General features: G+C 39.8%; 1 protein-coding gene and 1 long non-coding RNA gene across 7 annotated transcripts in view; one reads left to right on the top strand and one right to left on the bottom strand.

Moving 5' to 3' along the window:
* Window positions 1-27,404, top strand: part of Tenm3 (teneurin transmembrane protein 3) — a 2,620,641-nt gene that overhangs the window by 1,942,388 nt on the left and 650,849 nt on the right. The window lies entirely within an intron of this gene.
* Window positions 803-6,393, bottom strand: LOC118568906. The gene is made up of 3 exons (XR_004943001.1): window positions 6,287-6,393; window positions 6,079-6,179; window positions 803-2,120 (listed from the first exon to the last, which is right to left on the bottom strand). It is a non-coding gene; the product is annotated as an uncharacterized LOC118568906 (long non-coding RNA).

Here is a 27,404-nt window from a genome sequence, read left to right as displayed (position 1 = left end):
GAAGGTTTTGGTCCCCGCCCATTAGCTAACTACAAGGTTCTGGAGAATATGAGTAAGTCCGATTTCCTTAGATCACTAAAATGCCTAATGTAGCATTATTGCCACAGTGTTTATTCATCTCTTCATTCAGTACATAGCTTTAGGTAAACGTGATAACTGGCACATACCAAGTGGCAGTGTCTCTGTTGTCCTCAAAGAGTCTGGTTAACTGATTGTCCTACCATAGCTTGAGATGTGTGCTCTAGTACAAAGTACATGGGCGATAACCACATCTCATAAAGAAAGCAAACAAATTCTGGAGTAGAGAGAGGCACGAAAGGCTTTGCCGTGAGAATCACGCTGCAGTGAATTCATTATCCACCCAGAGTTTACTCAGTACCTATAACTTGTCAGGCATGGGTTTCAGCATTTGTATACTGTAATGATCAGAACAAATACAAGTTCCTGTGTTCCTGTACTCATTTCCTGGAGGGCAAGTAGAATGAGTAAATATTAGATTGGAGAAGAGTTTTAGTGCCACTCCAGAAAGAGCAGGGAACAGCGTAAATAATGGTCCTAAGTAGGTGGGAACATGGTACCTGTGCAGTGGACTGTGGTTCTGACATAAAGAGCCAGCTAGTGAAAGTACACATGGGAGGGTTAGATCATGATCATAAATGACCTGTATGACCCCATCCTTCACCCCTTAATGCATAATGTTCTAGAGACTGAAAGACTAATTGTTAATGATTACAATAAGCAAAACCGGGGAGGACCAACAAACTTGCATAATGTGTGTCCTATCCACAAACTACACCGGAACTCTAACATGATCGCATTTTCAGGAGTTGAAATGATCCTCTAAATGACTGAAAACCTGACTGGAGCGGAGCTGGGGTGTGAGGGGATACATTGCAGGAGTGTCACCTACTATTATTTGATATTAATTGCATTTTGATGATGAGCTATTGTAGAAATGAAAGGAAAAAAGGGGGGAGTGGGGATGGGGTAGAATGGGAAGCTTTTGCTGGAAGGAAGAATAGAGTGAACGGAGAGATCCAGACGCCAAGACCTCCTCTTGGCACCAGCAGCACAGGCCCTGGGGAGTCTTTCAGGCTCTGGTCTTGATGAATCTGAAGATTGCCGTGAGCACCACCGCTTCCATTAGTGATTATTAGTGAGAGTATAATAGAGGCTTTGATACTGGAGAAAGGCTGGTAGAGCTAAGTGTTCCCCACTGGACAATGAGTAACAATTTGTGCTCTCGTCAAAATTGCAGACAGATTTCATGTACTCTGAGGACATTAAATGGGAGATCTTGGTGCTTTTCATGACTCAAGACACAGAATGAAGAGCAAGGAGGTTGTAGGTGGTTTAATATTGAGGGTTCGATATTGGGCACTAGAATGCCAGCGTCAACAGTGAAAAGTTATAGGAAGTGACAACCAGGACAGCAAATAAGGGAGTGAGAGCTGTGGTTTGTAGGATTGATGTTTGGTGGACATTTAGCTGAGATTCTCAGCCAAGGCTATATTTGGAAGCTAAGTTTAATACATAATTCAAAACCAACCTCCACTCCTTGCAGTTTTAAATGAGATGTTGAAATGGTTCGGCAATGGTACAGATGACTCTTCATCACATCTTCCTCTGGCCAAAGTGCACTCTCTGGGTAGGGGGATCGTTGTTTAGAGAACTGAACACAATGGGAGCTTTCAGTCAACATGATTGCATTTGACCAGGGAGGCCTCGGTAGAGATGTCAGTTCCATTTTCTCCCCTCAGGCACAGTCAGGCAGGCAAGCAAGACACGCTGGAATGGCCAAGGCTCCGGACCAGAGGTCAACAATCCTCAGTCCTTTCCTTATACCACCTTGCTGCCCTTCATTCGATCTCACCTAGGAGCAGTCATTACAAGCTGGCTGCTGACAGAAGGCATTCACCCAGTTTAGCAATGCAGAGATTCTGAATAAGAAAGAAGAGATTGGACAGGGGGTCCTTGGTGTGTACACCTCATGTTTGGTCTTGCAGTCTGCTCGTCGCTTCTCACTTCTCTATAACCCATTTGAAGCTACTGTGCTGGTCGTGACACTGGGGGTGTTAAGACACAGTCCTCCAAAGTCATTTCTTTCCAAACCCAAGCATCTAGACACAAAGCCATTAAAATGCGATGTTATACAAATGTGTTTTCACAACATCAGATGTTTATGATAAATCAGTAATTTACATTGTATGTCAGAATTTATATGCAAGTGCAATTAATTTTTTAAACAGAAAAGAAACAGCTTGAATACCAAGTAAAGTCCTGAAATATCTCAGAAGTGTAAAATAATAATATCTTTAGGTTGTCCAAATTTTTTACAGCCATGTTATAACTTGTATCCTAAGAAACATGTCAGGGCTGAGGATACAGTTCAATGGTTGCCTATCATGAGTAAGTCTCTGGATTCAATTCCTAGGCCCAAATGGAAAGCAAACAGATCTTAAAATATAACATTCAGGGGCTTGAAAGGGGCTCAGTATTTCAGAGCAGTTGCTGTTCTTCCAAAGAACCCGAATTCAGCTCTGGGCACCTAGATTGGCAGCTCACACTCACTTGTAACCCCAGCTCCAGGGGATCTGATGTCATCTTTGGACATTTTTGTGGACACCTACATGGTATAGACCCACACAGACACATATGCACATGTATGAATAAAAATAAAAGTGAAATCTTTAAGAAAAATATGTAATTCCAGTATTCACAAATATACATGGAAGCTTCATTATACTATTATCCAGTAAAGAAAATAAGGCCATAACATGTCCAACAAAATGTAATGACTAAGGACAGTGAGCCCAATTTTGAACTTTCATAAAAATTCAAATATATCAAAGTCTACTTTCCATAGTTTAATTGATTTCTCTATACCATAGTAGTCTGTGGCTATCTCTCTTTTTACTATCTCTCGTGTGTGTGTGTGTGTGTGTGTGTGTGTGTGTGTGTGTGTGTGTGCGCGCGTGTGTGTGTGTGCGCGTGCGCGCGCGCGCGCGTGTGTGTGTGTGTGTGTGTGTGTGTGTGTGTGTGTGTGTGTGCGCGCGCTTATGCCATGTATGTGCAGGTGGCCATAGATACCTGAAGAGGGTATTGGATTCCATGGAGCTGCCTTTACAGGAAGTTGTGTGCCACCCGATATGCTGGGAACTGAACTTGGGTCTCTCAGAAGAGCAGAAAGTGCTCTTAACCACCAAGCTGCCTCTCCAGTCCCAGACTTGAGTTTCTTTAAATCACTTTTTTTGTTTTGTTTTGTTTTACAAAACACACACACACACACACACACACACACACACACACACACACACACACACCGGGGAGACTGGTTTTCCCTCACATGCAAGTAACTCACTTGCCTCACTGCCTTCCCGATGCTATGGAGTGGTTCTGCATGGTCTCAAATTCTTACCCAAACAGTTCAGAAATGCCACTGCAGAAAGGGGAAAAGTATTAGACATCCTTGCTAAACTTTTCAGGTCACTCTTGTCACTGAGCTGAATCCTCTGGGTCCATCTGGATAACTTCGAAGAGGCTAATTGGCAATGGCAGCATCTTATTGACAGAGTCCCTTTACTGGAAATAAAGTAGGTAGTAAACACATATTTGTAGGCAGACAGCCTCGTATTGGGAGGGGAGGGGAGGCTTACTTAAAAAAATAAATGTATTCACTGAAAACAATGAAGACCCACCTGCGTAACTTGGCCTTCCCTCTAGCTATCAGAACTAAGAAAACGGTCCACCTGAGCTGAGCATCCTTGATTTTTGCTCGCCTCTGACCTGAACCTGAGTGGAGCAGCTGCTGTTTCCTTTTCTACAACATGGAGCCCCTGAATACTGGCAGACCACTCAACATTGACAGCCACTAACACACGGCTATGTGGGAACCTGATATGACGAATATTTTTTCACATGTGCGGGAGCCCAGTTGTTTTCATGAATGTGCAATACTCAAGCCAGTTTGTTCTAAGTATCCCTAGTGTTTTTTTTTTTTTTTTACTAAGGGGCATTTAATGTGAATTTGGTGTGATAACGAAAAAAAGTTAGAGTCCTTGACAGTGTATGTAACGTGCCAGACTAGTTCTCTCTCTCTCTCTCTCTCTCTCTCTCTCTCTCTCTCTCTCTCTCCTCTCTCTCTCTCTCTCTCTCTGATGTCAGATATCTACTTTATTATAGTGAGAAAGTGACACTCAATTTAAATCAAAATTTATGAAGAACATTAGGAGCTGGAAAGACTTTGGCTAATCACTGTAATGTCCTCAACAAATGGTAAATGAAAGCATAAGGAAATTGAGTTAACACAAGTTAAAAGTTCACATACTTATGGAATTATATTAGAAGACCTACAACTTAATTAAATTATCTGAAACTGCTCATTTAGTTTCTATTGTACTAGCGAACATTTATGCAATTTTACTGTTAGATGTATATTAAGTAATAGGTTTGGATTGGGTCAAATTGGGAGAACCCTAATGAGGCAGAGAAGAGGAAAGTTTAATCCATCATGAAGCATCATTCTGAATCTTTATATCGAATATTATTAAACAGAGATTTCCCTGGTTAGTTGGTGACTCTCTTATATCTATCATTCTGACATTTTTGAATAATTGAAAAATCAAACAGAAATTTTGTACATGGGAAAAATAACTTGGTGGAAAAGAAATATGTTATTGATCACCTTGTCTATGTTTTTTCTTTTCAACCTTGTGTTTGCTTTATCAACTGTGGATGATGAAGAAATACCAAATGCTGGGATTTTTAAGATCAAAGCCTCGTTAATAGCTCTCTCACAAAAGGTAATTTATTGAGACGCAAACAACAGAAACTGGTATGTCTAATCATACAATGAATATTTGTTTCTCCACTTTGAATTAGTTTAAGGTCAGTGAGATCTTACATCCAAGATCCTAAGATAAAGACTTATGCCTTTGAAATTTTTTTGTGCACACTCATATACAATTATAAATTCCATTCTCTATGGGGCATCTCCCTTTGTAGGGCCCTCTAACTCACGAAAGAGATGGTCTTCATAGCTAAGTTGCCACAAACTACATGTGTATTGGCTCTTCCCAGGGAAGACTCATAGTAAGCCCAGGATGGAGCCCCATTCTCTCAGGGACAATACCAGAGAGCATCTGGAAAGCTTTTGCTGCTCTTGAAGAAATGTGACCTTTTAAATTCAATCCTTAGAAAACAATTTAGATTGTAAAAGTGTAATTTTATTTTTTTAAGTCACAAAAACCTTTGGGAAAATTCTGACCACCTTCCCCCTTCTCTGCCAGAACGATGTTGAAAGAATAAATTATTTTCCGTGATCCTTGGTAACATACACATGCACACACTAAGAAATGAATAAGGTAAGAAAAAAATGGGGCCTCCTGCAGACTTGTTCTTATCTGCTTTCTGGGGGCAGAGAAATAAGCTGCCTCCTCTCCACTGCATTTACAGAATTAATTCTCATATGAAATGAAAGGTCCCGTCCAATCCTATTTCACGGTAGCTTTGTGTGCTTGACTGTACCAAAGCCAAGGGCACTGCCTGATTGTTCCCTGTTGACATCGCTTCACACCAGAAGGTGGCAATTGTTTTAATAATCACACTAACAAATCTGTTTTGCCTTCAGATTGGGCTTTTGGAGATAATGTTCATTTGGTTCTTGCCAGGATGATTCCTTTCAAAAGTCAGAAGCATTTACTTCTAGATTTATGTCTCAAAATGGGGTTTCCACTCGCATTAGCTTGCTAAAAGGTGGTAGCTCTTTTAAGATAAAATGAGCTGCAAATTTTCTTTATTTCCCCTTATTAAGCCTCATTTGTTCTCTTGGGAAAATCAAAGGGAGACCATTTAAGGTGAAAACTCTAACCCAGATAGAAAGTGGCAAAGTTTTAATGCACAATAACACCCCAGATTACTCAAAGAAAGCCATTCATTTCTTGTTGTTGTTGTTGTTGTTTTAATAATTTCTTCAGTTGACAATGCTATGTGAGAAGGATAGTGTGTAATAAGATTTATGTCAATGAGCAACAAGGAATCTTTCCAGTATAAATCACAAGGCATTTATGTGTAACTTACCTCGCAAGGCGGCAGCTTCCCATAAATCCCTCAGCTAAACTCTAGTGGGAGATAAAGCCTCCTCAAAGCCCAGTATTGTACAGTCTGGCCACCTTCTTAACCTGTGACAAAACACACAAAAATATCCCAGATGCCAACAACATATCGTCACCACCTGAGGATGTAGCTCCCAAGACCAGTTTTCCAGACTCTGTCATCTGAAGATCACCTGCCATCCATAAACAGAGAGACGGAGGAGACTGGAGAGGTAAAAGTTAACGTTGGCTCAGTGGAACCGCCAGTGTCCCCCACTCCCATGGCCTTTCTTTCCACAGCTTGGGTTACCTACAGGACAAAAGGAGCAGAGGCCAGGGTAAGCACTTGAGGATTTTTTTTTTTTTTTAACTGAGAAGTCCAGACATTTGTCATCTAGAAAAACAGGTCTGCCTCTCAACAAGACAGAATTTTTTTTTAATAATTTTCAGTAGCTTTTCCTAATTTAGGCATTTTCAACTTTTCACACATGCCTGTCCTACACAAAAGTGGAGAAAAGCCAGAGGATCGCCACACCTTGTCACCACTGGCTCTCCCATAAATCATAAGAAATTGCAAAGGATTTTTTTTTTAACATGATGCCATTAGCACCCATAACACAGAAAAAAAAACATTTTATAATATATAGCATATTAAAGCAATAGGAAATAGCATGTCAGATTTCTCATTAGTAAATTCCAATAATGGCTAACATAAAAATGTAACTATCAATTAATATTTTCTCTTCCATTCATATCTAAAAAAATATTACAGTGTCTTTCAGTATCCATGCAGTCATCGTGCAGGAATTTATTACAGCAAAATGATTTGGCATTCCTAAAGTAGCATGAACAGTATGAAAATTTAAAGATAGCTGAGTGCCCATTCTTTAATTTTACTAAAATAATGAAAAACATATATTATTGGCGCTTACAAAACATGTAAATACTAATTCAAACGAAGCCTCTGTTTTGTTCGTATACAGTGCGCGTTTCTGCTCAGTATTAAAAGCCATTTCTCTCCCTCTGGTTCACCCCACTTTTGTCCCCTAAAAGTAAAGAGAAATGGGAATCTTGAAAATCATCCTCTAGACCTTTCTCAGCACTCCTATCCTGGGAACTTTCATCTTCAACTTTGAAGAATGAGCTTCGGTGAACTGTGTAATCTAAATAATATGAACTCTGGCTTTGTGCGTTAGACACCGTGGCTGTGGACCAGACTGACACTAGATGAATACATTAACAGGTTCTGATGAATTGACAGGAAATACGCAAATGTAACCAATAGATGATAAAGTGGGACCTTCAGCAGGATTAATTAATTAATAACTGGGCTGCATGCTTTATGTCCCAGTTTCTGCTCTCTCACCTTAGTACAGGTCATCCAAGGAATCTCACCCTAAAGTTACATATTATCGACCATGTGTCTGGACATCACAGCCCAACACAGGCTGTATAAGATACCACTACGGGAAACCCTGCACATTACAGGAGTGTAGCGAAGACATCACGACCTATTTTTTCTTTCTTTCTTTCTTTCTTTTTTTCTTTCTCTCTATAGTTTCGGTGCCTGTCCTGGATCTCACTCTGTAGATCAGGCTGGACTTGAACTCACAAAGATCCGCCTCCCTCTGCCTCCTGAGTGCTGGGATTAAAGGCACCGCCCGGCTACACCACAACCTATTTACAAACTCTAACCACCTTTACATATTTAAAAAAGAGAAAAAGGGAGGCAGTCCGTTGCCATCCGTGTCTGCTCACACACTTCTTACCAGCCCTCGTGCGTAGATTCCTTTATCGCACGAGAAAACGGGGAAGCAAGCTATGTTGAGAAGGAGAAGTAGGGCACGCTGAAACACATTCAGTTTTCTCCCACTTTCATTTGATGGGTGGGCCCTTTACAGACTAGCGCTTTCTCCTCGTTTTTGCTTCAGTTTTGGCATAAGCTCTCAGGAGCTGGTTTATGAGGAAAGGAGACTGAAAGGTAAAGGAAAGGTTCACTGTGACAGCAAGCTGCAGGGGACTGAGGTGGCACTCAGAAAAGCCTGCCCAATATTTTGTTTTGTTTCTGGCTCCAGTGCTCTGAGAGATGCAATGGGGCTCTAAATCACACGTGAGAGCTTGGGGGAGTATAAACAGCATCTTTTGAGTAAAAAGAATTCGACATTAACAGCCAGAAAGCCTGAGAAGGACCAAATTTGCCAAATGCTCATGGAGGGATCTTTGTTTGTTTGTTCCGCTTTCATTTTTCAATGGGGTTTGGTTTGACTTGGTTTGGGAGGCAAGGTTCCTTTTGTAGCCAAGGCTAGCCTTGAACCTAATCTTGTACTTCATCCTTCGAAGTATTGGGTTACAGACATGTACCACCATACACACTTTCACTAAATATTTTTGAGCAAAACTTAGAACTTCTCTGATACTTAATTCTTCATCTCAAAGATTATTAGAATATTGAAAGCAATTATTTTGAGTTCCACCAAACTGTGTTTGGTTTAAGGAAGTAGTATTATGGGGTGGGAGGAGGTTGTTTGTTTTCTTTAACTTGAGTCACAAAGATTTTCATAATACATAGCCAGCCAGGAACAGATATGGTCCCATACTATCTGGGTTAATCAAAAGTCCACAGTTGCCTAGTACACGTAACTGCAAGAATATGACTCTTATGACTAAGTTCAAACAGAATAATTGAATATTTCTCTAATGAAGAGAAATGTTTATGTAATGTTGATTTAAAAAAATAAGTCAATTTGTGCATGCCATTTGTTTTCATTCAGGTTTAATATAAGTCAATAGATAGATAAATTGTTTAAAAGTTAATATAAAACACTTTGAGGGCACACAAAATCAGTATTCTGACCAATTGGTACTGAAGGGAAATTTCTCTTCATTGGATAAAAATGAGGCACATGGTGTAATATGAGTCCACTTGGTGCTGGATGTCAATGAATAGATAAGGAAGTGTCAGAACTATTTTTCTTGTATTAAGCTTTTAGACTGTATTGTGCCAACTTGCACTGGTTGAAGACAGCGTTAATATTAATGACGGATGGAAGTCTGAGATTTAGTGACTCTCTCCTCCCAACCCCCACCTTACTTCCTCTCATGCTAAATCCATTAGTATAGATGGATAGACATTAATAAACAAGAAGGGCCAAATAGCTCTCCATTCGGGGACAGTTAGACTTGACCCTTGCTACGCACTGCCCATCCAGGGCCGTAAGATGTTTGACCTCCTCAATGACATTAATTTATTGATTTACTTATTCTATGTATTTCATACTAACTTTTCCCTAGGTATCTTACACTTCGTATGCTTAAAGTACATGAAAAAGTTAAAATATCTGACAGAGAGCACTTTATCAAAGACAAATGAAGGACAGAGTCTGTATTATCAAAAACACATGAAGGACAGAGTCTGTATTGTCCTTGGAAGTCTGATCCTAGAAAACATTTTTGTACAGTGGCTTTGGCACAGTAGGTACTCCATAAATGCTCACTGAATGGAACTGAACTGAATTGCATCTGGGAAATTCTGAACCATTTCATGTGATCTTATTATCCCTTACTGCCATCCTATAGTTATAGACATGTACCTGAAAATGTATGTGTGTGTGTGTGTTTATATATGTGTGTGTATCCTTATAGAAATAATTTTATACCCAGGAATCCAGAGAAAACAAAGGAGATGTTTCAATGATTTACGAATGATTTTTGTTATGAGTTTGTTATGGGTTTTCTAGCTAGCAGAAGAACTTTAGTTGAAAACAACACTTTGTATAATAATAAAAATACATAGTTCTTCTGGTCTTGTGGATATTCCCTGTCACCAGGGGCCTCTTCAGATGCCACTAAGAGGAATGAGGGCAGATGAAGAGGTTCTTCCTACCTACCCCTTTGACTAAGAACACCTAGTTCATTTGCTTTATACCATGATAGATTGGACCTATTTAAAAAAAAAAAAAAATGTAACAGCAATGTCACCGCCTTAAAAGAATCAAAGCTGGCCGGGCTGCCATGGCACATGCCTTTAATCCTAGCACTTGGGAGGCAGAGGCAGGCAGAACTCTGTGAGTTCGAGGCCAACCTGGTCTACAGAGTGAGATCCAGGAAAGGCGCCAAAACTACACAGAGAAACACTGTCTCGAAAAACCAAAACCAAAACCAAAGCAAAAACAAAAAACAAAAAGAATCCAAACGACCAATCTTTATTTTGTTTTAATTGTATTTTCATGGTGCTAGCGGTCAAAAGTAGGTTGAATGCAGGCTGGCAAGGACTCCACTGCTAAGCTCCAGCTTCAGCCCTTCATGCATTTTAAACAACAGGGAACTAGTAAATAAGACTGAATATGCAAATGTTTCCAAAGTCTGTAAGCTAAAAGACTACCTTCCAAGTACACCACACGTTGTCCAAGTTCATCCTTTGGCTGTTATTAAGCCAGGAAAATAGGCCTTGTGAACATTGTTAGTGTCCTTATAGATGGGACCACAGAGAGCTCCATGACCTCTGGTACCGTGAGAACACAGCATCTACAAATGCAGGAGCCGTCCCTTACCAGACACCAAGCCAGTCAGTGCCCTGATTCCAAACTTCCCCACTTCAAATAGTAAAAACTAAAGTTAGCTTGTAGACAAGCTGTGAGGTTTACAGCATTAGCTTTATCAGCCTATGTGGACTAATATAACCACTTTGCACACCAGAAAAGGGGGTGAGAGAAAGATAAACCTTCATAGATTAGCCCGAGTATACGTCAACCCAAATCGCTACAGCCACCACCACAGGAAGACAAAGGGGGCTGAAAAATCAACTACAAATCAATTAAGACACTAACTAACATTGACTTACACTCCCCGCTAGCCACAATAATTTACAAGAGGCCATGTCTAGTGTGGATGTACTGGTGAGCAAAATAAAAGAAACTGAGATTCTCTCATTCCTAGGGCAGAAGATGATGTTTGTCTAGTTTTTTTTTTTTAATTCTATTGCTACTAAAGAATATATGTAACTATTTAGTTCTCTCAGAATGCTATAATCTATTTTTATCTGACTCCATCAGGACAGACTATTTATTCAATTTATAATTGTATTCTTTAACTTAATAAGATTTACATTTGGAAGTTTTATTTTCATTAATTGCTAAGCTTTTTTTAAATTTAGTAGTATCCCACTAATAATTAGAAAAAATGTTAGCCAGTATCAACAAATATAAATCAGTACAATCAAGGGTTAGCCATATGATTCTTTGAAAGAAATGCATAGTTTCTTAGATTATAGTGAACTTTAATACTTCATATTCTATTTTAGCCATAAAAGGAACATGGATTCGGTCCATTCAATTTCTAAGCCACAACAAAAATAATTCTTTTCATCGGTGTCTGAAGAATTATTTATTCGGTTACTAAACTTACACTTTTGACCTCTAAAGAACTATAGATGGTAGATGACTTCATGTTCTTTATACAATTTGCTAAGGTTAATTCACCTTTAGCTAAATGATTGCTCAGAGCGACAATGGAGAACTTTTACAGCCACTCTCTGAGAAAATGTAAGGCTGTTCTTTTTCGATTGATAAGCAGAAGCAATCATGTTTGCCAACAGACTGCCCCATAGTGGGAACTGCTTTTCAACCTGGTTTTTGTCAGACCAGCAGCTGTTCCATCAGTCAATTAGTGACCAGGGACAAAATGCATTTTTTAAATCAATTAGCAGCCTCTCCAACTGAGTAGAGATCCCTGGGTGTACTTTTCACCAACCAAACCAGAGAGAGGGGTGAATAAAGGTAAGGAGGTCATAAATTCTTAGAAATATACTTTTAAGATATAAGAAAGCCATACAGAGGTGATCAGGTCATACCAAGCCGTTGGCAGGAATCCAGTGTCCCAACCAGGGAAAGCATGAAGTGTGGTGTGTGTGTGTGTGTGTGTGTGTGTGTGTGTGTGTGTGTGTTGTTTGTCTTCAGACAAAGGGATTCCCCATCATTTCTCAGCAACTTATTTTACTAATGACCTTCACTATAAGGAGTCTATTGTCATCCAGGCTCTGCTCCACATTCAGTTCCCTAAATGCATCCCCATCCTACCTCAAGTTTACTGATTGCCTTCCAGGAAATCATTCATAATTCTAGTATCAACATCCATTCTATCTTCTTTGGGAAAAAAAAATTAACCATGTATCTAATCTTGTGTTTTAAGGTTTATCTTCTAATTCTTCTGTCCTACATCTGAAATAACATCATTATCTGAAGTTTATTTTTTATATAATGGTTTTTATATATGTATATATACATATATGTATATTTTGTACATCTATGCTTTAATAATACTAAAAATTGTTTTCCTTTATAATAACAAGTCAGGTGTTTTATATACAGATACAGAAAATCTTTTTTAAATGTATCTGTTGATCAAGTTTTAGAATCCAGAGAAGCAAATCCCCACTTAACAGTATTAAAAAAGCATGCCCCAAGGCAATAGCTAACATGCCAACATGGGTTCAGTGAGAAATATGGCAATTTAGGGAAAGCAACAGAAAAGCAAAACAATGACTAACTATACTTAGGATTTATTTATGTGTGTGATGCTGTGGATCAAACCCAGGCTCCATACATGCTAGATAAGTATCCGAATATTCACTATGCTCCCACTCTCAGCTTTTTGAGGCAGGGTCTCCATATGCAGTTCAGTCTACCCTTGAACTCACTATGAAACCCATGATGATTTTAAAATTATGATGTTCCTGCTTCATTCTCCCAAGTCCTGCGAGTGCAGATCTGTATCACCATGACTGGCTTCCATCTTGGGATTTTAAACTGAGGAAACATACTGCCAGGTCTTCTTAGTTGGAAGTGTGAAAGAGAAAAGTAGATATGAGCTCACCTAAATAGAAATAAAGCCGCGAGCAAATACAACCTTAGAGCTGAGGTGGTCTCAGCAGTAGTCATTTCAGAAAATCCCTGTCAATCCCAGGCCAGGAGAACTGGGGGAAGACAGGAGGATGTCCAAGATGAAGAGTCTGGAGTCCAGTGTGCTTGGAAGTCAGAAAACTGAGCCTTGACAAGCAAAGAACAAGATGGAAGACAAAAATTCCCATGATGGGCACAATACCAAAGTACTGAGAATGTTAAGGGCTCTGGAGGCAGCAGTTTTGGTTGTCTCCCAAAGCAATAGTTACAACAACAGGCTATGGGACCTGAATGTCCTTTGCCCTCCTCCTTGCCTTCCCATGTCTTCCCTTTACGGACTGGACCGGAAATCAACCGCATGAATGTATGGGAAATGTATTTTATAGACTTCTACCCCTAACACCATGATGCAAAATACAGAAAAGTGGGCTTAAAGCCAACAGATAATAAGTAAATAATCAGGGCATATTTGAGTCTGAAATAAGTCTCTGAGATGTTATCTCACTCTTTAGAAGACAGGTCATAGCAAGTTTACAGTTGTACATCAATCACTGGTCCAGCTGTTGGTAGACTTAAATGGATAATTGCATTTTTGAGGCACTATAAGGATATTAAGAATGACATTCATCTGGGCATTGTGTGCCTTTCTCTGCCTGCTTGGTGTATGAGGCAACCATTCCAACTCCCAAGCATGGAAAGGCAATCTTTAGTCAGGACAAAATATTTGTTAATAAACTTAAAGTGGAAATGTCTCACCCACGTAAAAGTTTTCACACGCTCTAAGGTTTAGCTGGTGATAGACAAAACCCCAAGTACATACAGTATGTCTGGTACCAGTATGCCTACCTAAGATTCCCTCCTTATTGTCTGCTGTGTGCCAGAAGTTGGATATCTGCCATTTATCTCAAGTCCAAAATTGTATCTGCCATGTCTAATTCACTCTCATCTTTTAATGCCACTTGTCAATAGATTAGGAAAGCCTGGCTCCTGAAAAGAATTCACTCTAAATGTGTGAATCACTGATTATTCCCCCTTAGCCATTCCAGAGATGCTTGTGTCTTAAAGTATGATAATTACTTACAAGTCAATCCTTTATGATTAAAATTTAGAAAGAAGAGCTTATTTGGGAGCAATTTAGACAAATAGGGTGGCTCCCTGTGATAAACTGAGACTTGAAAGTTATTAAAAGTTCTGAGAGAGAAAATGCGGCAGAGGTAGCAGTTTGATTTCTTTTAATCTCTTTAAACTGTCTCATATAAGCGAAGAGACCAAGAGAACTGTGTGTGAAACCCCCAGACTACATTAACGACAATGCTAGATGGTAATGTGTCCCTACGCATAGCAAAAATGCAAGCAGGTAAGGAGAAATGCATGCTTGGGATGTCTGTGTAAAAGAACTCAGAGAAAAGAGACAATATAACAGAGAACATGACTTCTCCCTGCCCCGTCACCACTGCACAGCCAACATGTCAACTTCCATGCACTGAAGAGAACAGTGAGCCAGCTTGATGAGAATAGTAGCCATGGGAAGACTTTCCCACAATGCAATACTAAGTAAGTGCAGTGATCTCACAAAGGCCGAGAAGGGTTGGAATAGTCTACCATGAGGAATTCTCAAACGTGGCCCACAGTGTCACCCTCCCACAATCCAACTTTCTTTCAGGGCTGAGTTATTCATCACATCCATAAAGCCTCAGATATAGGCAATGGGTTTCAGAGATCTGTGAAACGCTCTAATTTCCTTTAACAGAAGGAAAAATTAGCTTGAAGGGAATGTTTTACTCTATAACAGTATGTCTATGTTTATGTCTGTGTGGCTGTAACATACGATTTTTATAGCTGTTGATGAAGGAAGCTAGGGCCCCCACAAGTCATATCACAGACTCCATACAGAGTAGGAACAGCAGGCACTGTCTTCAACACCGAACAAGATGGGGTCAGCTGAGATAGAGTCAAGGAAAAGCCAGACTTATGGCAAAGCCAGTGGAGAGCCCTATGGTCCAAGGAAGCTGTCAGCATGCTTTTGAGCATCCAGAGAAGCAACACAGGAGGGAACTCTGGGAAACTGGGAACACTCCCCTGAATCCAGCCTTGTTCTTCAAGTTCAAGAAAGCTAATTTCACATAGATGCGAACCACAAAGAAGGACAGAGGTCAGATCCCATACAATACTCCAATAAGAAAAGGAGAGCGCATGCTGCTGAATGACACACTCCCCCCCCCCCCCCCCCCCCGCAGACAATGAGAGCACACTAGAAAGATGTGTCCTCAAAAAAGATCAAAACAGCAACCTACCATTTCAAAACAAGCTAAGACATTCCGGAAACGATACAATACATAAAAGAACAACGAGAGCTTGGTGATGAAGTAAGCGGCAGACTTCAGGAAAGAATTAGAAATTAGAGTGAAAGCCATTTTAGAAATAAAAGAATAAACCAGAACACCAGGGCTTACAAACACAATGGATGATAGAAAGACAAGGTTTAAAAAAGGAGTGGGGAGGGAGAAATGTTTGCTATCAGAAAGAAAACAATAGAAAAGGTTCTAGAGATTGTGATCAATAGTGAATTAAGGAGAAATCAAGATAACAAGGAAGCAGAATAAATACTAAAAATACTCATGTCATTCAAGAAACCTAACTTGAAATAGTAACTTAAAAATCTGTATTGGAAGTACACACCAGGTTCCTGGATATCCTGAATAAACAGCATCAGGACAGCATCTGATAAAACTGATAGAATCTACATATTAATGCTACTGGGCATCTTCTTGATGAGTGGAAAGAAACACCTCACTATGTATAAGGAAAAGAAAGCCAGATTATTATATGACTTTATAAGAGTTATGCTATATGCCAGAGAAATAAAGGCAAGTGTTCAAAATATACAAAGAAAGAAAAATGTGGACATGAGATTTAATACACAGCAAAGTTGACTCTCACGTGGAAAAGACATGAGCCAACCATTCCCAGCCTGCACAAACACAGGGAATATTGTTCCTCTGAACTCTTCTTGGATAATTAGTGGACAAAAGGCTCTTCAGACAACACATTCCCTAGAGAAACATTAACTTAAGGGCCGGTGGTGATCATTAAATATATATTTGCCCTGGAAAGAAAGGCTGGATCTGTGCTAAAAGGCATAGGGTGCATATAGTACACAATGGCTGTGTGCTGTGGCAGCATCGAATATGGCCCCTAAAGTCAGAGTGGGAAAATGTGCACACAGTTTGTAAACTTTCAGTAGCCCTGTTGTTGGTGATGTGGAGGTTGTTGGTGACTATTGTGTGTGATATGAGATAAACAAATGAGTAACATGAGATTACCTACGTCTATTATTTTCTCCCTTCTAAAGAATCAGGATAGAAGCTAGGAAAAGAAAAAGAGGCAGTCATGGATGACAAGAGCAAACACCTGATGTCACACAGAAGGTAAAGGGAAGATCAGTCATCTCCTGCTTGACCACAACATGGATTTAAGGCCCCAGTATCTAATCTTTCAACACATGCATTCACTTGGCCCATGGAAGAGGGCTTTAAGCAATGACAGCCTCATTGAAATCAGCATCACTCACTCTTACAGCCTGGAGAGTTGAAGGTGTCCTTTCTGAAGGAAACAAAGATTTCATGGGAAAAAAAAAAGTGGCTGATTCCAGTTCTGGGTCAAGCAAAGTATAAAATGAATATGGTATATTATGTGATGGGAGTTAGTTAAGAAGTGGGTTATCGAAAGGACTTTAACAGGAAGGGCCAAGTCCAAAGTAGAAATGCATGGAAAGGCCCTCGCTGGTCAAATAAAAACTAAACTTTGATGGTGACAATCATTACAATGATTTTAAACACGATATTTTCATAAATATGTGAATTCATAATGATACTTTAAAGTCATATCAAAGTATAAGGAAATAATTCCTTACCTGGAAACTGCTAAATAAAGGAAAACATACCATTTCCTATATTTTGCAGTTTCTAAGATATTAACAAGGATCCAAATAGCAGAAGAAAATATCTATGATGATATCCGAACTAATAAATTAAAAGGAAATGATGTAATTAGAAAAACCACAATTTTTTCAACCCCCATTGAGTGAGTGTGTTCCAATGAATTAAGTTCCAATGAATGCCAAAACAACAAAGAAGGCAATTAGATATCATATGTCTTATACAGTCTTGCTAAAAATCCTTGCAAAAAGGATGAGTAGGGCAGAAGGAACGGCAGTATCTAGAAAGATCACCTTTAGCCTTGCCAAAAGGATGGGACCTGGGTCTGACTCAGTCCTGGGTCCAGATCCCAGTGTGCAGGAAAATTCCAAAGACAGAGGAACATATTGACGTCTACCCAGAGGCTCAGTCAGCAACACGCAGACCAAGAAAACTCTACAGGCTAGCAATGCAAGTTCTCCCACCTAAGGAAAGGCAAGTTTTTAAAAATGTGGAAGAGAAATCTGTGGATGAAAAAGACTGCAAATAGATCTATTAAAACTATAGAAATTTAAAAACTTAAGGATGTTCTCACCAATAAAGTTAAAGTAATAGTCACTTCCATCTGGACAGTGTGTGTGACTGTATGGGATGTGTGGAAGGAAATGTTGCTATAGCTGACTGTGTGGAATTTCTTCACCTGAGTGGTATTTGCCTTATAGACTTTGAGCCATGCATTTGATTTATGTGTTTTATGTGTCTCAGTTTTACCTTACAATGACAGATTTTGAAACTGAAAAGGCCCTGGAGTGGCTTTTTGTTTGCCTCTCTTACCTCCCATCTTCTTCAAGCAACTTCTTTAACTTAATGTCAGCAGTTCTAGCCCTCTGCATCTCCCAGGGCTCCACACGTTGATGTGTTTCTTCCTTCTTCATTGTTATAGGAGAGAGGTAATGAATACCAGACAAGGGTACATCCTAAAATGTGCTACTTCCTGAGTTCTCCCTGCTCACATGACCATCCTAAACCAGCAGTAACTTGTGATCAGGCCAGCAAGATGGTTCAGCAGGTAATGGAGCTGGGTACACAATCCTGTCTACCAAAAAGTTCGATCCCTAGAAAACATGGAAAAGTGGAAGGGAGTCATTGTCCTGTGGCACACATGCGACTCCCACACCACATGTTAGTAACAAATGTAGCCTGAAGTCCTCACATCTGAGCTATTATGCTCTGTTGTATTGGCCAATTCTACCCATTCTTAGGTGAGGAAATAAGGACCTAGATATTTATTTGACATATATACCTTAAGTACTTAATACTATATATTATAACCATGAACAACAGTTACTAAGGTACTTTTCTTCTGAGTCTCCATAATATAGATTGGTCCTCTGTGGACTATGAAGGCTCTGAGGAACACATCATCATCATCATCATCATCATCATCATCATCATCACCATCATCATCTTCATGGATGTTGTCATCACCATTGACAGCAGCAGCAGCACTATAGCTAATTTTTAACCGTTTATTATGATGTGTCAAGTGCTTGGGATACCAGGGTCTCTTGTCTGATTCTGATTATACACACACAATTAATTATTATGGTTATATTCATTTCACAGGAAAAAATGAATTTCAGAAACCAAATAATTTTGGTTTATGAAACTAGTAAGTACTAGATCTGGAATTCAAAGCCAAGCAATCAAAATTCAGAGCCCAAAACTATCAACTTGATAAATGGGAAGCCAATAAATAGTCTCTTCACTGGTGATAACTGGTATACCAATAAATATTTTCTCCATTGGAATATATGAATCCAAACCAGAGAATTTCTAACCAAGGACAAACTACAGCCAATGGGCTGTATGTAGTCACAACATGTGTCTTTGTATGGCTCCCAAGCTAAGAATATGTCTTAATACATCTTCATATAACTGTTACAGAATATCAGAGACTGGGCAATTTATAAAGAATAACACTCCATTAACTCACAGTTTGAGGAAATTTAATACTAAAGAGTTATACCAGATGAAGGCCTTCATGCTAGATGATAGTATGGCAGGAGGTACACTCAGTGAGAGGCCTTAAGGGGCAGAATGAGATGACAGAAAAGGTAGCCAAACATCTTTTAATTAGTAACATGGTACCTCAATAACAATATCAAACCATTCAGGAGGGCTGAACAATCATGATAGAATCACCTCTTGAAGGTCTCAATTCTCAAAGCTTGCATGGCGAGATTCAGTTTTCCCATGCATCGGTTTTGCAGAGATATATTCAAACCATAGAAATCGGCTTCTGACTCATGAAATTCATGTCTTTCTCACATGAAAATGCATTTATTTCTTCCATCCTCAATGGCTGCACCATGAATCTGCAAGTACAAAACCTAGAGTCTCAATCTAAGTCAAATGGGAGTGAAACCCAGGGCATCATTGGGGCCAATAAGTGGGTTAGTTGTGGAAGGATAGCTGAGAAACAAAGCACTCAGGGAGCAGCATAGCCTACTTGTAATCACATACAGTAAGGGAGACATAATTTAATGGCAATGTAATTAGAAGCAGAGGAGAATGATTTAGAAAAGTCACAACATGATGATGTGAGGAACACACACCATGAATATGTTTGGAAGAGCAATCTAAGGGTGTGGTAATGCTACTGTAGTATGGACAGAAGGGAGCCATGTGCTTTTCCATCAAGACAACAGAAAAACAACATCACTATATAACAATAAACCTGAAGTCATTACAGTGGCCTTTAAGGCTTTTTCTCCCACCACAGATCCAAAAAAAAACTTTGAAGACAAGGATTTAGAGAGAACTAAGGCAGATCCTATCTGTCTGTACTTGTGTCTTGGCACAGTGCTTTTGGGTTCTCCAGCTTGTGGTGCTGGGGGCTAAGGTATAGCTTGGGAGTTTAAAGGCTGCAAGTGGTGAATCTGGGCAGTGGTTGTGTTGTACTGTTGCTTCCGGACATGGCTGAGATCCGGTGGCTTCATCAGTTGTTCAAAGGTTTGTGGGAGAAGTAAGTAAAAACTTGACATACCACAGTGAGCTCACATTTATAGGGGAATCAGTAAGGTTTGGGCCGCAAAAGGAGACATGCAACTGCTAACTGGTAAGAAAATGTGAAGTTCCAGAAAGTTCTTTGAACAAAAACCAAAAAACAAAAAGAGAGCTTCAGAGCTATTGGTGCCTTAGACCGGCAAGGCTAGTGATGAGACAGCCAATAGACTACTTAATATTGGGAGAAATACTTTCATGTGTCTACATAAGACTGAAACTCTTTGAGGACGGTTTGACTGATTAACTAGAGTCGTTTGATCAACTACCAATCAATTACTGGCAATAATTAGAAGACAAAGGCTGTTATGTAAGTACTTTTGAGATGTCCTGTCTAATACGGTGGAAAGAATTAAAGTGTCCTTTCTAGTAACTTCGTCTAATTGTATCAAGTGATACACAGAAGGGCTTCCCAAGAACCTTCCCAGATTGGGTTAAAATTGTTTCAGAGTTACAGGCATGTGATGGATTCCTTCTGGGATTTTGCCCTGGCTCTGTAGTACGGTGAGTATGAGACCAAAAGAGAAGAGATTAAGAGCCCCGCCTTGGGTATCGGATCATCTAGCCTGGGCCTCTGCCTCTCGGAAGCTCTCTGACCTTCGCCTGCCTCTCAGCCCTTTAAGCTTTCCTCTCCTTATCTGTAAACTGGGATCGGGATTGCGTTTATCTCCCAGAGTTAGTGGGAGGATTAACTGAGATAAGGTATATTTAGTACTTAGGAGAGCATCTTGGCACTCAGTAAGTGTTCAATAAATGTTCCCAGGCCTCCCAGCTGTGTTCCTGACTATACCAGAAGAGCCACCAAAGTGATCATTTAAGCAAATGTTGTGGATGTGAATTAGCTCTATGGGGCAAAAAAACAACAACAAACAAACATACTCTTTCAATCAAAATCAAGAGTCTTCTTAGATAAATCTCTTTTCAAGCGATCTAAAAGGTGCCATTTCAAAAATAAGTTCACAAGGAAGAATCAGCACACAGCCCCACCTTCACGTGGTATTTACACAACCGTCCTCATCACGTGTTGATCTGTACAGCATTAATTAGTTGGCTTACCACCCAAAGGTTCCTTGGATTTTTAAAATATAGCTAATGAGTTCATTCTGGAGAAAGAAAATGCAAACCCCACTAAGACATAATTTGAAAATGGCCCCAGGCACTCCTAGATAAATAGTTTAGATACTAAAATCTGGTGAGTGTAAAGACGGGGAACCCCCCTTCTTTCATTTTGCGATCTTAACAATTAAGCTTAGGAAAAGAACTTCATATCCATTTGCCAGCACTGGTTTTGAGTTCAGTCAGTTGCCCCTCATAATAAAATGCTTATCTCATGCTCTTAAGTGACAGGGGGAGATGAGCTGGAAGGGAATCCCGTGCGGGGTGTGCCTATGTTTTCACTATTAGGAAAAGCTGCATGGGAAAGATCCACAGCCCAGAGCCTCCCATCTCTCATTGTCCTGGCTCATCAAAGCTTGCCGATGAAGGCTCTTTTTGAAACATCATGTTTGTGCCGTTACAGTGATGGTCGTGTATGGTGATTCATTCTTTATAATTAAATGCTACTTTTCTAGCTTCCTGTGGTATCACTCATAACACTAGAAGGTACCCTATCTTCTACAGGTAGATACAGATATGCAAATAGCCCTTGTGGTATCAGGCAATCGATCTTTTTGTTCGCAACCACTGCACTCTGTATTCTTCAAAAAGCCGAGTCCCTAAAACTAAATCACAATTGTCTTATTCCATGCAGGTGAAAGGAGGAGAAAATTATCAGTGCTACCCTTTGGTACTATCATGGGTTGGCACCGATAAAACACTGGTAAATAACAGCTAGTGGGGTCAGACCTGTGCCAATTTCTGTTCCGTAAATATTCCCTCTGATGACCACTCCCCTTTCTCATTGTTTGTCTAGCTTTTACTGCATTATATTTTGCATGTATGTATGCATACACATGGGTAAAGATGCCAGTGTGTCTGGGGCGGGGGTGGGGGGATGGGGCTGGAGCTGAATTTCTAAGCGGTCTTATTAAATAAAAAACACAGAGACAAATATAGGGGTGAAAGCCTTAGAGATCAGGGGAATAGTGAGAGACACCAACCAATCTTACCTCACCAGCTCTGCAGCTTCCAAAATGCCACGACTTCCTGTGTACCCAGGCTTTTATTGCCTTGCTGTTCTGCCCTCTCATTGGCTCTCTTAGCCCAGCTACCTCACTTCCTTGTCACTGCCTGTCTGTACAGACCTCCAAGTCTCTATGGTTGGTACTGGGATTAAAGGTGTGTGTCACCACCCTTGGCTGTTCCCTAGTATGGCCTTGAACACACAGAGACCCTGCCTGATAAGTGATAGGATTAAGAGCATGTGCTACCACTGCCTGACTTTTGTGTTTACTTAAAACGGCTTGCTATTTCGTCTGATTTCTGGGCAAACTTTATTAACTTAAAAATAAAATATCACCACAGGGGGCAGAGCTAAATATTCAGTGGCTTTCTTCATCACTCCCCCACCTCAATTTTTGAGGCAAGATTTCTCACTGGCTACACTGGCTAAGGTTAAGACCACAAGTAGTCACTCTAAGATTTTTATTGTGTTTTCTGGGAAGCACTACATAGGTTCACATTCTTGGGCATCAAGCCCTGAGCCATCTCCCTGGCTCCCCAATGACCAATTCCAACTTACCAATGTGATTCTCACTGATCATAGAAGTGTGAAAAAATATACACAACCAGTACTTGAATTTGTCATAAGCCAGAGACAGCTCATCACTGGCTTGAACTCAAATTCTCTGAACCATATGTTCCAGTGGAAAGCATGACCAGATTGGAAAAGCAGAAATCCAAGTAATACAAGGTAGGCAACCCAGACTCATCACTGGCTCTTGCATTCTACATAGGGTTATTTTCCAGAGTAACCTGGAACATGGGGGAATACAGGGCCTGTAGCTCCCTAGGATTCTCCAACCTATTTTGTTGTTGTTGTTGTTGTTCAGATGAGGTTAATGTCTTCTGAAGTTGATTTTTCATTCTCTAAGACAGTGGTACTCACCTTTAGAGCACAGACAAATCAGTATTTGGCCCACTATTAATAATGCCACTTCCCAACCTTCCCTCAGCTTTCTGATTCAGTGGGTTTGAATGCTCTGAGATCAGTCACCCCGGGGAGTTCTGCTGTTGGAGACTGAATCTAAGCTCACTGAAGTGGCTGAGCATCAGAAACACTTAAAAGGAATAATACACACAAGACCTTGTCATTTCTGACATCATTTTCAAGTTTGGAATGTTCCCAAAGCCACCAGTTTCAAGAATTTCCCAGGGACTCCCAAATCTAACAGAGAGACCTATACTCACACGTCCTGGCTTATTAGAGAGAAACGACTCAGGCCAAAGGTAGTCAAGGGCACAAGAACATAGAGCAGATGCTATTGGTGTTCTTTCCCCCAAGAAGTCTGGGGAAATTGTCCAAATGTGACAGTATTCAGAGTATTCCCTCTTGTCAAGTATAGAAAGCTATCCATATTGGAGGCCCCATTTCATAGGCGTGATTGATTGATCTGTTGCCCCAAGCTTGGTCTCAGATTCCAGTTCCTTAATTCGAAGTGCCTTCCCTAAACCACAATGCTGGACTTCCTTTTCTTTTCTGATACCTCTTCTAAGGTGTGAGCAGCCCCATGCTAAGTCACACTGTTATGATCTGCTGGCCAAGGCCTACAAATGAGCAAATATTGCTTCTAGTACAAATGTCATCCTTCTAGAACAATATTAAACCTTTTAGTATACACCCACGCCCACACTTCAGTGAGATCTCCTGTAAGGTAGTCAAACTTCTGCCTTTCAAACCATCGTCACCATAAAAATCAAATTCTTTCTTTTTTTTTTTTTGGTTTTTCAAGGCAGGGTTTCTCTGTGTAGTTTTGGTGACTGTCCTAGATGTTGCTCTGTAGACCAGGATGGCCTTGAACTCACAAAGATCTGCCTGGCTCTGCCTCCCAAGTGCTGGGATTAAAGGCGTGCCCCACCACCACCTGGCCAAAAACTCAAATTCTTAACATCTTACTGAATTAAACTTTATTACAGCTGTATGTGTATATACTTTAAGAAGTAATATATAGGGCTCTATGTTATCTATGCTTTCGAGCATCCACCAGAGATCTTGGGATGTGTTTTCTTAGAGTGAGTGTACCAGAGAAGAAAGGAAGACAAGCTAGTGACTTTTGTCGTTGCCATGACAACATTCCTGACAAAAGGAACTTGAGAGCAGAGGAATTTATTTTGACTCACTGTCTGAGAGTGCGGTCCATCATGGCAGACATGGCATGGGAGCATGCATGTGAGGAAGCTGTTCATATTGTGTCTGCAGTCAGTCTGGCTGATATTCCCCTGAGTATTCAGTCTGGCACCCCAGCCTATGGGTTGGTACCACTCACATTCGAGAGGAGTCTTGCCTCCACAGTTCAACCTCTCTGGAAACACCCAGAGTTGCATCTCCTAGGTGAGTCTCAATCCTGTCAAGTCAAAAATGAAAATGAACTATTGCATTGGTGGTCAATGGATCTGCGGCCAGCAGAGCCATCTAGCAAATAGCAGTGTACCTTTATAATACCAGAACCTGACTCCAGTGAAGGGCCAGCAGAGCCCATGAAGCTAGCGAATGCTTGCCTTTGAAAGAACAGTGGCTCCTTTAGCAGACTGCCTCGCACTCTCTATCTCTATGTTAATCATATTTCTGAGTGAGCTGAAGAAGATGTGATAGGAAGTTTACTGACTTACTGAGTAGCTTAGATATTTTTCCTTAGGATGCTTAACTTCAAGAGCAGGGTGCAGTCGGAGCCATCGTACAACTAAAGGGCTTACTTACAAATAGTTTTATAGCCCTTAGAGTTTCGAAATTGTTACTTCACCCATTTTTTAGACAGGTAAGTGCAATACAATAAAATGATTAGCATTTTTAAGGAGCATAAATCAAGGTTCTTCAAGTCACTTTACATATGTTTTGACATCTTACGTACTCTATCACAATCAGAGACATACTCATGACACTAATAAAACAAGTGACATGACTTTCTGTGCCCTCTGTTAACCCATGCAATGGCTCCACTCTCTGCTGCCATCTGCCAACTTACAACTGAGTTTGCAGTGTCAGTGAGTGCCCAGCTGCACGGGGGCCCTTGCTTAGTACTCAGCCCCAAGCCCTCAGCAATACACATCTTGTCTTTACTCAAAAGTATAGAGCTAGCTGTTTATATTGGAAGTTACAGTAAATGTTTATCTGCTGTGAAAATACTCACAGTTGGAAATAATAAGGCTTCAACAAGAGGACCTCAGATGTATGGTTTTATTTCCTTTGCTTTACAGAAGCTCTTGGGAAAAGATAACTGAGTCCGGAATCTATTACAAAAGTAGAGGCGGAAATATACAATAGTTTTCCTATAATAAACCTAAGCAAATTGATTTTCAACATGACTTGATTTATTCCTCTGTAGAAATATGTTCTTTAAAGATTTACTTCATTCTTTTTAAAGTTATCTTATGTATGTATGCGTGCATGCATGCATGTGTATATGAGCACATGAATGGGAATGCCTGTAGAGACCAGAAAAGAAAGTTGGATGCCCTGGAGCTGAAGTTACAGGTGTTGCGAGACTGTGTATGTGTGTGCTGGGAACTGAACTCTGCTCCTATGCCAAGAACAGCAAACCCAGTCCACAACAAACTCTCTTAGGGGTTGAACCATCTCCCCAGCACCCTCTACAAAACTATACTAAGCAGCCAAGCTAACCTATGCATTTTGATAAGTCCTGAGAGTAGGAAATAAGATGTTCTTTTCCCTCTAAGAGCCTGTAGGCCAACATGAAGAGAAGCATATGATATCAGGAAGTACGTAATTCCAAACACAATTTGAAATTTAATAATCTGAAAGTAAAATAAAAAAGAACAATGTGTAGAAAGATTATAACAAATCTCAAAACTCAAAATGTGATATCGGACATCTGTCCCTTGTTTCATTAATCGCACCTCTTCACAAGACTTCCACTTTGGCTAACTCTAGGGCTGGAATAGCTTAGTGGTAGCATGCTTGCCTTATGCGCAGAATAACCTAGGTTCAATCCCTAGTACTGCCAAAATATATAAAGAAGGAAGGCACAGAGGGAGGGAGGGAGGGAGGGAGGGAGGGAGGGAGGGAAGACTCCTCTTCCTCCTTGTATTCCCATTCTTCTTTGAATTAAGGGTCTCGTTACTCCTGTGTTCAAGCAATTCTGTCTTAATCTCCTGAGTGCCGGGACTACCACTGAAGTCCATACTGCCATACTGTCTAGTTCTCCTGATCTGTTTTTTTATGAGAATAATAAAATAGGAAGTTCATCATCAAGAAAAATATATGAATTGCCATGGTTAGCCCAGTTTCTTATAGCTAAACATTTTAATTTTTACAGATATTTCTAAATACATACTATGACAACTACATTAACTTTTGAATCTGAATTTCACTTGTATTAGAAACCTATTAGGGCTAAAGTCTATAAAGTCCTTATTCTAAAAATATAATTTGGGGCCAGGCCTGGTGACATGTTCCTGTAATCAGAACAGCCAGGAGACAGAGTTATGAGTATTGCCACAAGTTTAAGGCTGGCCTGGTTGCCATGGTGAGTTCCAAGCCAGTCAAGGTTGCATATCGAGACTTTATCTCAAAAAAAAAAAGTTAGGGTGCTAATATTTTGATACAAAGACTATCTCATGAGGTGGATCCAGATGCTATGACTATACTATAGCATATGATTTGGATACTATTTAAGTATACTTAATTTTCACATATTATTTATAGCTATAATTTATAGATAGTTTATACTATGGTTTATATAGTAGATGTATATATTATGCTATAATATATATGTTACTAAAGCATATATGTGTATAATACATAGTATTATATAATATTATATTATATTATATTCATAATGTATAGACTAAAATTTGCAACTATGTATGGAGTTATTATTCTATAATTTTATGTATATAAAATAAGTAATAATTTGAACAATGCAGTTGAACAGTTTATATACTGATTTATTTTTATATGATAGAAAGGTACTACATTTACTTTATATACTATGAAAGCAAACACATTCATTTTGATGATGCAAAATAAATCCAATAAGAGAATGAGCATATTTTGACTCCAAGGCAGGCAAGCCCCACACATATACCTATAGTAACACATCAAGAACAGGTGTACATCTGTGACTCTGCCTTGGTTATGTGACTCAACCTAGGTCAACATATTGAGGTCTGATTTTCCCTCACTCCCCTAACCTCTGTTTTCTACATTTTGTTAAAGAAAGATATCTACAAAATGTGAAATAACATGAGTATATGGAGTTGGGAAACTGTGAAAATGTATCTTTCAAAAGCAGAATTTATCAAACTAGGACTTGAGC

Source organism: Onychomys torridus, chromosome 17 (assembly GCF_903995425.1).
Source record: "Onychomys torridus chromosome 17, mOncTor1.1, whole genome shotgun sequence".
NCBI lineage: Eukaryota > Metazoa > Chordata > Mammalia > Rodentia > Cricetidae > Onychomys > Onychomys torridus.
Note: the sequence above shows the minus strand (reverse complement) of the source record. Positions and strands in the feature narration are given on the sequence as shown.